The sequence below is a fragment of the Eumetopias jubatus genome, unplaced genomic scaffold (assembly GCF_037043125.1).
Source record: "Eumetopias jubatus isolate StellerSeaLion01/CBP00866 unplaced genomic scaffold, mEumJub1_p1.0 scaffold_16, whole genome shotgun sequence".
Taxonomy (NCBI): Eukaryota; Metazoa; Chordata; class Mammalia; order Carnivora; family Otariidae; genus Eumetopias; species Eumetopias jubatus.
This window is the reverse complement of record NW_028274822.1, coordinates 17,890,900-17,899,951: the sequence shown is the minus strand read 5'-3', so window position 1 is coordinate 17,899,951 and position 9,052 is coordinate 17,890,900.

Below are 9,052 nucleotides of genomic sequence, written 5' to 3'. Positions count from 1 at the left end.
AAGGCTCCAGAGGAGGCAGAAGTAAAAATCAAAATTCACTTTTAAAATCAAAGGGGTATCAACCCTGGTGTGATATGTTCATTTTTTTTTTTATTTTGGCACCACTGAACACAGTGTTCATATCTTATTTGGGGGTGAATGATTATCAATGCCTAGCCTGTGTTATGCAATAAAAGAGAAATGAAACACAGGTAATCACGTTAAGCATTCTCTTTTCGCTGAGCTCACTGTAACTCACTGCAGCATATAAATACCAGAGTTCAAAAGCTGGCTCGATCAATTGACCTTTAAGTCCACATTTCTGATCCTGTTTGATTACTATGAATCTCCTATTCACAAGTTTGTCTGTCTATGTGAAACCGTCTTGGGGAGGTCGATAAATGGAGAATTTTTTTTTTTTAATCTGAAGTTGAGAAAAGGTAAAGCAAACAAGGCCATTTTAATCTTTTACTCAAATAAATCCTTGAAAGGATTAAAAAATATTTAACTTGTCAATTTCCTTAAAAAGTCCTTTTACAATGAAAATGGATGTGTTCACAATGACTGTAAATGTAACTGAAGGTTTTACAGGATAGACTCTATAAATGGCTCCCTTTGGCCTGGCTCCCAAGTCCCAATGCGCAGCTGTAAAGAACATCCTGTTGCATGTTGACATACATTCACAGCTCGGGAATTTAACAATTAGGAGTCAGATCTTATCACACTGCTGAGTGCTTGCAGGCTGGCTTCCAATTCAGAGCTGGGTTGGTGGGGTCGGGGGAGGGAGAAAAAGAGGGCTTCTGGGAAGGTGTGTGTTGGGGTGGGGAGAGTCAAAATTACATTGGCAATGTGGCTTTTCTTTCAATCGTTTGCCAACCATACGCAAGGCCAGAGAAATGATCTCATTTTACAACCCTCAAAATCTGTTAAGTTTCATTTATTTTAGAAAGAGAGAGCGTATGCATGCCTGAGAGCATGGGGGGAGGCGAGGACGGAGGGAGAGAGGGAGGGAGAGAATCTCCAACAGACTCCCCACTGAGCGCAGAGCCCAACGCAGGGCTCGATGCCAGAACCCTGAGATCATGACCTGAGCCGAAACCAGGAGTCAGCCGCTCAATGGACTGAGCCACCCAGGTGCCCCAACCCTCAAAACCTCACTGGCTTTAGCCAAAGGGGTTGCCTGATGCAAATAATATTTTACACCCTATATGTGAACAACTTATTCTTCCTGTGAACAGTTTTACCCCAAGAGAAGGAAGATGTGGTTTCACATTTCCTCTTCTCTTCTGTTTGCCCACACTCACCTCTCCCCCTCACCCTGATTAGGAAGTGATTTCTAAGCGGTCAAGAGTCAGGTCACAGTAGCCACATCCCTGACTCCCTCATGATCTGGACAGTAGGCCCCTTCCTTGTCTCGGCAACGTGTGCACGATGCGTGCGGCTGGCTGACGTTGGCGGCACCACCGAGCTCCTTTGGGGTCAGCCAGCTATTTAGAATTCATAAAAATGGACTTGAAGTCCATTCATACAACCACTGCTGGTCAGTGGTCTGAAATCTCCAGAACAAAAGTGGCCCTTGAACACCAGTTGGTCTACTTCGAAATCACTCGGGGAAAGTCAGGAAAGGGTCTGACACAGGAGTTTCTACTTTCTCAACCTCCCAAGGCGATTCTAATGCGGAGCCGTTGGGACTGGGTCCCTGGTCCAGGCTGAAGTGAAATATGTATTTCTATTCCTGCCAGTTGGTGATTTACCTCGATCACACCTTTACTCTTTCTTCTTGGGACTGTTTCGCACCTGCCCGGAGAGCTTTGTTGAGTTTTTACAACAACGAGCTAAGACAATAAAACAGAACCACCTATTTCAGAGCTGTAAGGAATGTTAGGGAAAATTTCCAAACTCTTCATTTTTACGAGCGGAATCTGGGGTTCGGAAAGGTTAGGGGAGGGGAATGCTGAACTGTGTTTCGTCTCCCAGGGCCTGGTGTCCCCACCTGGAAAGTCGTGATGGATGGATGGATGAAATCATCAGTTAGTGAATGCCTACTGGGTTATCGTAGACCCTTGCGATGCAGAGGATATCATGACCCCCAAAGGGAGAGAAACCATAACAGATTATTACAGTTCAATTACGGGAAGTGCCAGGAGATGCCAGGAGCCTGGTCTCTAACGCAGCCTGGGGCGGGTCTGGGAGAGGGTCCAGGCCAGGAGAACACTGCAGCTGAATCTCGAATGATAAAGAATCGTGTCCCTTGAAGAAAGGGCAGAAGGAGCAAAGGTGGCCTGCCCTCTGTTTAGAATTCTATTGACTGTAAGATACTGCAGGTGAAGGTGCTTTGTCATCAGCAAATCACGACACAGAAGTGAGCTATGAGGCTGCGCACTCGATCAAGGCTGCCCACAGCTGACGCAATCTCAGAACCCAGTCCTGCGTCCGAGTGACACTGCCCATTTATTTCAATCCCTTCCCCCATATGCGGATACTATGGCATTTCCATGAGCCCCGGTGAATTTTTGACACACTAAAAGACATCCCATAGAGGGCAGACTCCACCAGCGTCTACTTCCCTGGCAATGCTCTGCCTCCACTATGCGTTAGAATCCCCTCCCCCAGGTGTACCCCACTTGGGTGACTCAGGCATCAGCAGAGTTGATCCTCCCCAGGTGATTCCAATGTGCAGCCAATTTGAAGAACCTCATTTATTACACCCCAAGAAAACTTTACACCCCACCCCCGCACACACACAACTCCTCAGTCATTGCTGGTTTATACATCTTAACGCAGGCTCCAGATAATGTGGAATCCATTTGTTTCAGTCTGGACTATGATGCGATTCTTTTAGGAAAACATTTACCCTCCGAATGATGACTGGCCTAATACTAGTTTATCTTTTTTAAAGATACATAGGCTGATAGGGGAGACAGGGGCTTGCCCAGAAGTAAGACAAGTGGCAGAGAGCAGACTGTCCGAGCAACAAATTTGCTTTGGAGAAACCATGAAACAGACAAGGTGGAATGCAGGATGGGTAATATTTAAGTGGATTTATACTTAAAGTACTAACATGCTTACTGTGGTCCTTTGACAACAGGTAACAGGATAGGGCATCAGGGCTCAGAAACAACTCTGTTTATATTTCTACTTCCTTTAATAACATAGGAAGGCCCAGGTAATAAGAACTTTAAGTTACCAAGTTACAGCTGGAAGATGCTGCCCTAAAATGAAGCCATCAGATGCCCCTTTGTGTTCCACAGAAGAGTCCAGAAGAAAATTATCAGAGAAAACACAGAAGTCATGTCTTCTCCCCTTTATCAAAGGGCACACGAGGACGGAGCTGCTGTTCTTTCGACAGTAAGCTGGTCCTGCCCGTCCTCTGTGCCCCGTAGGCCAGCAGGCTCGGCATCATCCAGAGCTTGGGAGAATTGCAGAATTTCACCTTCCAACCAACCCTGAATCTACATTTTCACAAGATTCCCCAGGAGATCCACATGCACATTCATGTTGGAGAAGACAGTGGTCTACACTGTGGGAGTAGCCACTTTCTGGATGCTCTATCGAAGCCACATGGGGGTCTCTCAGAGGCCAGAGCTGCTTTGGGCTCCATTTACTTTCAAGTATTTCCCCCACCCCAAATGAAACTGTTCATCATTTCCCTAACTTGGGGAACCCCTAATCGTTCTTCAAGACTGTCCTCCAGTGTAAACCTCCTCTTGGGAAGCTTCCTGAACACCCCTGACCTGAGTGAATAACTCCCTTCTCTGTGTTCCCGCAGCCTGACATATCCTACTTCCCTCCCTCACCCCTGCAGGCTAGTCTCCCTGCACTCACCCGCCCACCCAGGCAGCAACCACTCCCACTAATATCCCACAGAGAGTGATCAAGTAACAAGCTGCAGCCATTCCGTCCGCCACTGAGCTGTAGAGAGCAGGACAGATGTGGTCCCTTCTCCGGAAGCTTCCAGACTCAGGGAGCAGCACAGCAATAATCCCACAAGCAGATGAAGGGACAAGAAAAAGAGCAAGGGGCATACCCTGGGAGGGACCAACTTTCATGGGGGGTGGTCAGAAATTGCTCTGATGAAATGCCACTTGAGCCCCAAAAGCAAAAAGATAAGCAGTCCTCGCGGCAAAGAGCTTTTCAGGCGAGAAAGCAATAAATGTGCAGGTCCCAGGACAGGAAAGGGCTGGTCATGCTCCAGAGGCTGAAGCAGGACAAGAGTGAAACTGGCGGGGGGGGTCGCAGGCTGGACCTGCTAAGCCACGGGAAGGAGGTAAATGTTATTAGTGCAATGGTGAGCTACAAAAAATTTTACGGCTGGGCACAGATGTGACCCAGGACGTGAGTGGCCGCTCTGGGCTGGGAGTGGAGACATCCGTTACGGGACTCTTGGGGTAGGGGATGGCCCAGGAGGAGGGTGGTAGTGGCTTGAATAAGGGGGTGGCAGTGGAGACAATCAGACAGACTCAAGATCTTTTGGAGGTAGAAGCAGCAGATCTAAGAGGTGGATTGGAAATGGGGGTCGCAGGGCGCCTGGGTGACTCAGTCGGTTGAGCGTCTGCCTTCGGCTCAGGTCATGATCCCGGGGTCCTGGGATTGAGCCCCGTGTGAGGCTCCCTGCTCAGCGGGGAATCTGCTTCTCCCTCTCCCTCTGCCCCCCACCCCCCAGCTAGTGCTCGCTCTATCTCAAATAAATAAAATCTTAAAGAAAAAAAAAAAAGGAAATGGAGGTCGGGGTGGCATGATGTGGAGGAGGAAGGGGGTCACAGTTCAAGTCCAGGTATCTGGCTTCAGCAACAGCTGGAGAGGAGTCGTTCTAAACCGGTGGGGGGGCGCGGCGGGGGTGTCAGCGCTGGATGCGCCGCGCCTGCGCCGCTCTGGAGCTCCACCGGCGGAGAGGACTGGCTGGCAGGGCAAAAAAGCTGGCTGCTGTGGAAACTCAGCAGGGACTGGAGTGTTAATGGTGCCGAAAGCCACCGAAATGGAGCAGATCCCCCCAGGGAGGCAGAAGCACGCTGGGAGGGAGTCCCGGGGAACCAGCATTCCCAGAGGACTCCAGTCCGTAGTGTAGGGAAAGATTTCCCAAGCCCAGCACCGTACATTTCAGGTGAGATGCCTTGTGGAAGCAGTCCTGTGCATCGTGGGATGTTTAGCTGCACCCCCTGAGTTGGGACAACCTAAAATACGCCCTAGGGCCCCAAATCACCCGGGCTGATTAGGTTAGGGATGCTTTTGCAGTCTTTAATAAAGCTGGTGCCTGACTTCAGTCTTGAAAGTTCACAGTCCGCCCAGGGGAAGAGTTCCACAAATCACTTCAACTCTCTCATGTTCTGGCTTTGTGGACAAGCACCCTAGAATTCACGGAATAAAACCAGACCTAGTACTACGCTTGACCTTGCTCTATCTAATAAGAAACAATTGTAGTTGTACTAACCCCAATATAGTCCGAAGACCTTGAAAACCTTTTAGCTTTATTGTCTTTTGATAATAAACACAGACCCCCAAACAGTGGGTCTGTTTTTTGTGTGAGCTGTTTTTCCCTTTTATGCAAAAATTTTATAGCTCAGAGTGAATGGGCTAGAAGCTTCCAAGTATCATTGGTAAAAAGATCTCCGATCCAAACCAAGATGTCACAAGAGTCCACTTTTCCCAAGTAGGAGCGAACTAAAAATCCCTGGTATTTTGTGGCATTTGCAAAGGATGGCAATAGGTACCAGAAGTTGGTGCTAAAAGAATCTTAAAATACCGATTTTTGTTTGTGACTATTTTAATAAGTAATAAGGTCCAAGAACGTGGTTCCTCTCCTCTAGCACCTTACCAAAGGAATGAAGCCATAAAGTTCACTTGATCAGGCCACAGGTGGTTCTTTTGACCCCGGGGTCACTAAAAAAAAAAAAAAAAAAAACCAACCGACTTCAACACCTGCTCTCAGAGAACATCTTCCAATAATGGCAGCTAATTCCAGTGACTCTCAGTGTAGAAAAAGGCATATGTCTGACTCTACCATTGGCCTTGGCCTTGTAGAACAGCTACTATAAGGTAAGTCCTGTGCTGGGGGCTGGGTTACATCAGTGAGTCCTAAACAGGTGCTCTTCTCATGCAGGTGACAGCCTACTGCAGAGACAGCTAGACCAGCGATTACAATACAGTTCAGGATGGCACCACCCCAGGGCCCACACGTGCCCTGCTTCCCACCTGCTCAAGGTGATGTCTGTCACTAAGGAATCTTAGCATAACCTTCCCTGCCATGGCGGGATGTGACTTCAGAATCGTACTCACCAAAACTTCTAGGCCAGTGGTCCTCAACCTGGAGCAGGTGTCAAAATCATCTGAAAGTTCTGTTCAGAAACAGATGGCTGGGTCCTGAGTTTCTAGCTCAGTAAGTCTGCTGCTGCCACTCCAGGACCATTCTTTGAAAAGCAGAGTTTAGGTAACTACCACTAAATTAAGTGGAGTTGGCACACGAAATAAAAGCTAGCCACCATCTCTGAGATGGCGAGATCTGGGTCAAGAATGGACAGAGAGTGACCAGAACAAAGGAGGGGCCCCTCACTTTGACCTGGGAGGGTGGAGAATCAGGAAGTCTTCGAGAAGGAAGTAGCACCTGGTCAGCAAGTGGGCGGGGGATGGGAGTCAAGGGCAAAGAACACGGCACACGTGTACACGCAGAGACCCTGAGACAGGAGTGTGCTCTGTCCTATTAGAATTCCAACCAAGGGCGCCCGGGTGGCTCGGTTGGTTAAGCGACTGCCTTCGGCTCAGGTCATGATCCTGGAGTCCCGGGATTGAGTCCCACATCGGGCTCCCTGCTCGGCGGGGAGTCTGCTTCTCCCTCGGACCCTCCCCCCTCTCATGTGCTCTCTCTCTCTCTCATTCTCACGCTCTCTCAAATAAATAAATAAAAAATCTTTAAAAAAAAAAAAAAAGAGTTCCAAACAAGAGGGAAATGACATTTTGTATCAGGTAAAGTTAGTAGAAGCGACTGCACCATTAACCTCAGGAATGAAAACATTCCTTTCCTATTGAAAGCATTTTAATGATCAAATATATCATTGTCAGCCTTTTACTTTTTGCTTTGAATGTTTTCCTCAAACAATAGCCTGGGCTTTGTAATAGTCTGTCACAGCGGCACCCGGCTGGCTCAGTCGGTGGAGGGTGCGACTCTTGATCTCTCGGGGTTGTGAGTTCGAGCCCCACTCTGGGTGTAGAGACTACTTAAAAAAGAAGTCTATCACATTGCTAGATGATGAAGTACTAATCACCCTGCCATTTTAATTTCACTACTAAGGATATGAGCAAATGTAGGATGCTCAGAGTCAGTCTAAAGATGGGACCTGCACCAGTCCAGGAAACAAGCAAAGAAATAAAATAGAAATCTCAGGGTCACCTGTTAAGTGGAGACTAATGTGGACAGAGGTTGGGGAGGGAAGGATCCAGGAAATTTCACAATAATTTAAATTAAATAATTTAATTTAATAGGGAGGAAGAGCTGGGAATTTTGCTGGGTAGCCTCTAATCTAAAAGCCTTCATTCCAATAATTAATGTGGTCATCTAAAGGTTCATGAAAACTAAGAACCCAAAAAAATGTTAAAGGGAGTTAAAAAAAAATCAAAAATCGGGATGCCTGGGTGGCTCAGATGGTTGAGCGTCTGCCTTCAGCTCAGGTCGTGATCCCGGGGTCCTGGGATCGAGTCCCGCATCGGGCTCCCTGCTCAGCGGGAAGCCTGCCTCTCCCTCTCCCACTCTCCCTGCTTGTGTTCCCTCTCTCGCTGTGTCTCTCTCTGTCAAATAAATAGATAGATGTCTTTTCATTTAAAAACGCTCCAAATTTTGTCAAACTTCAGTGATTACGTACATGAATGCTGGTATTAGTTTTCTGTAGATTTAAATTTTCTCAAAATACAAGGGAAAAAAAGCCATTTAAAATAAAAAGGCCTCATTTAAAATTTGACAAACCTGCTAAAGGGATCGACGGTATTCATTGCATAGACATAAAAAATACTTCATCAAAGTATGGAACGAAACAAGACAGAACCTACTGCATGTACCTGCCATCAGAAAAGCAGGTTTCTTTTTTTCTTACGTTGTGTGAAAATCATTACTTCCCTGTACTTTGGTTAGATATGTTTTTGTATGATTCCCCCACTACATATTAAATATCTGAAGGACAAGCACAGTTTCTAACACAGCTATAGCTCTCAAGTCAGCATTAAAAGTGAAAGTAATGGCCTTCAAAGCTGTCTTCAAGGGCAGGATCTGTTATAATCACTCATGCAACACATCGTTGAGTTCCTACTGTGTGCCGGCAGCTGTGGTTAGCCCTAGCTGCATACAGCGAGTGTGTATTCCAAGAGGAACAGGAAGAACTCCCCAAAACATAGAATATGTACTATCCACATCTGGGTCTATAGATAGTAGAGGCATCCGTTGGGACTGGTACACTTTAAGCATCAGGATTTCAAAAATCCCAATAAGCATCATTTGTTACTATGACAGTGCCTCATCTAAGAAACTGAGCTTGCTACTGCAACATGGTGGCCACTCGTGCTTGTCAAATACTACAGACTACATCATAGGACAACGTACAGGGAGGCTGCCCATGACTGCCAAAGTGGCATATGCTTCATTATCTTAACTTACAACTTGAAATTATATCTACCATGTAACTTTTAAAAGCTAGAATCTTATGGCATAGGAGACTGTGAAGAGTCATGGAATGACATCAGAAAGATATTCTATAAAACGTAGGGGCGTGACAGGAAGCACAAAGAAATGGGAGCTTTGAAAATTAATTGATGCCACTGAACTGAAAGTTGGGAAGAGGGTCCTAGCCCAGCTTCAGCCAGAGACCATCCACCCAGACCTTGCTTTCCCTTGTGTTGCTCATCTGGTCCATGGGGGATACCATCCATCCTAAAAAACCACCAAGTGAGACGACTTCAAAGCAATGAAGTGACCTAAAAATACAGTATGTTATTACTAGCCAAGGTCAAAGAACGGGTCAGTGACTTGGCCAGATCTGACATCTCCTGACCCTAGGGCCTTTCCCCACCCAATACCAGGCTGTTTTTTTTTTTT